Source organism: Callithrix jacchus, chromosome 13 (genome assembly GCF_049354715.1).
Source record: "Callithrix jacchus isolate 240 chromosome 13, calJac240_pri, whole genome shotgun sequence".
Lineage (NCBI taxonomy): Eukaryota > Metazoa > Chordata > Mammalia > Primates > Cebidae > Callithrix > Callithrix jacchus.
The window spans coordinates 38111769-38114763 of NC_133514.1; the positions used below are offsets into that span (position 1 = coordinate 38111769).

Genomic DNA, 2995 nt, shown 5'->3' on the forward strand with positions numbered 1-2995 from the left:
TCCCCTGACAGTGGAAGATAAATGAGGCGGCTCTGTACCTGCAAAGGCCGCCACTATGGGCTGGGGAAGGAAAATAGACCCCTGTAACCTTTCCAGCAGCTCATAATGTTCTGAAATTTCCACATATCCTCCCAATGCAGGCTGGCCTGTGCCCTGCTGTGTGCACGTTGAACAGTAAGGCAGGAGCCCCTCCTTTAATGCCTACCTGGCACAGAGACGTGCCAGGCCCCGTGGGAACAGATGTCATGAGATACATTACTGAGCGCATGGCTTCTGCCTCTTTTTGCCTTCTCTGCTGTTTCTTCTGCCTTTCACCTCCTTCAGCACAGCGCCCCCAAAGCTGGGGTGTCCATGTTGCTGACAGCTATTGATCATCAGTGGACCCTCAGCATTCACTCATGAGGCAGCAGTTCTCCAAATTTTCAGAAGTTGAACCCAAACACACCCTACTCACACCACTCCCCTTATAGAATCATAGCCCCGTTCAAGCTCCAGCAGTGGCCAGGAGCTATTTTAAGGACACTAACCTAGGCTGGTCTCTTTACGATAGCGGTTGTTTTCAATGTTGGCTTATACATCAGCTTTAACAAACACAGCTCTCCAGTGCTCCCCCCGCCCACCATCACTACTCAATAATCAGCTCCAGTTGCCCTAGCATTCGCCTTTTTCAAAAGCAGCCCCATGATTTAAATGCGCAGCCAGGGTTGAGAACCACCAGCCTCCACTGGAGCCAGATTAGGAACAGATGTGATCTGGGTACTCCAAGAAGGGTCTCCATGCCCTGATGTGTCTGCTATGTGGGCACACAACTGAGGTGGAGGCTGGCTCTGTTGAGCTACATAAAGGCCTTTATAATTCAGATACTGGCCGGGCACAGTGTCTCACACCTGTAATCCTAGCACTTTGGAAGGCCCAGGCAGGCAGATCACTTGAGCTCAGGAGTTCAAGACCAGCCTGGGTAACATGGTGAAAACCTGTCTCTTAAAAAAAAAATAGATACTGAGAAGAAGAGAGTAAAGAGGGAAAAGAAAGTGGGCCTGGTGTCACTCGTGTAGGATAAGGAGTTGAGGCAGTGAAAAGCAGGAACCGTACTGTAAGGGAAACATGTAGATAAATGATCCATCCAAAAAGAATTGGTCGGGTACAGTGGCTCACACCTATAACCCAGTACTATGGGAGGGCCAGGAGAAGGATTACTTGGGGCAAGGAGTTCAAGACCAGCCTGGGCCACATAGCAAGACCTTGTCTCTACAAAAACAAAAACAAAAAAAGCCCAGCATGCTGCAGAGGAATGGCTGTTGGTCTCTGGTGGGTGCAGGTCCTCAGCTGGTCGGGGCTCCAGTGTTCTGCTTCTCCCTGCTGAGCTGCTGCCTGGTGAAGAGGAAGCCATGGTACTCGGAGTCACCAGGAACTCGAAAATTAATGCTGAAAGTATGGTGAAGATCAGTACAGCAGGCGCAAAGCGCTTGCCTATGGCCCTTGCTACAATCTCCAAGCCTGGACTGAGGCCAAAAAAGCTATTGGGGACATTGGTAACAAAGTCAGTGAACAGCTCCAAACTGCCTATGGAAAAAAAAGCAAAACCTTCAGCTACTGGAAAAGTTATTGCTAAAAAACTCCCAAAACCTCTGGAAAAGGTACCTATGCTGGTGCCAGTGCCAGTGTCCCAGCCAGTGCCAGAGCCAGAACCTGAGCCTGTTAAAGAAGAATAACTTTTTCCTGGGTCTATTTTGGTTGATACTCCCTCTCCAAGCCCAGTGGAAACATCTGGATGTGTCCCTGCAGAAGAAGACCTGTGTCAGGCTTTCTCTGATGTCGTTCTTGCAGTAAATGATGTGGGTGCAGAAGATGGCACCAATCCAAAGCTTTGTGTTGAATATGTGAAAGACACTTATGCTTATCTGAGGCAACTTGAGGAAGAGTGAACAGTCAGACCAAAATACCTTCTGGGTCGGGAGTCACTGGAAACATGAGAGCCATCCTAACTGACTGGCTAGGACAGGTTCAAATGCACTTCAGATTGTTGCAGGAGGCCATGTACGTAACTGTCTCCATTTTTTGATCAGTTCATGCAGAATAATTGTGTGCCCAGGAAGATGCTGCAGCCGGTTGGCGTCACTGCCATTTTTATTGCAAGCAAATATGAAGAAATGTACCCTCCAGAAATTGGTGACTTTGCTTTTGTGACTGACAATACTTAACACTAAGTACAAAATCAGACAGATGGAAATGAAGATTCTAAGAGCTTTAAACTTTGGTCTGGGTCAGCCTCTACCTTTGCGCTTCCTTTGGAGAGCATCTACGATTGAAGAGGTTGATGCTGAGCAACATACTTTGGCCAAATACCTGATGGAACTAACTATGTTGGACTATGATATGGTTCACTTTTCTCCTTCTCAAATTGCAGCAAGAGCTTTTTGCTTAGCATTGAAAATTCTGGATAATGGTGAATGGACACCAACTCTACAGCATTACCTGTCATATACTGCAGAATCCCTTCTTCCGATTATGTAGCACCTAGCTAAGAATGCAGCACTTCGTGCTCATGGTAAATCAAGGGCTTATGAAGCACACGACTATCAAGAACAAGTAGATCAGCACTCTAGCACAGCTGAATTCTGCACTTGCTCAAGATTTAGCCAAGGCTGTGGCAAAGGTGTGACTTATAAACTTGAGTTGGAGTACTGGGTTGAGAAATAAAATTGGCATGTGCCATCCGTACATATTACTGTGTGTTTACTTAATTTTAATAAAAGGAAGTACAGATTGTGACCCCTTTTACCTTTTTATAGCTTAACTCATTTTAATGTACTTAATTCCTACCGTAGGGTAATGGGAAAGTTGTCTAAAAGCTATGGTGGGGAATATTTTTTAAAACTGCTTTTGATTTACCTGGGGACCCAGTTGATGTATACGTTATATACTTGGTTCTTATTTTATGTGCCTGGCTTTTACTTTATTAATATGCAATACTGAAGATGATGGAGGTTCCATA

At 45.9% G+C, this 2995-nt stretch overlaps 1 pseudogene; it reads left to right on the plus strand.

Moving 5' to 3' along the window:
* The first annotated feature begins 1388 nt into the window (after positions 1-1388).
* Positions 1389-2662, plus strand: LOC100413842 (G2/mitotic-specific cyclin-B1-like; annotated as a pseudogene).
* The last annotated feature ends 333 nt before the right edge of the window (positions 2663-2995 follow it).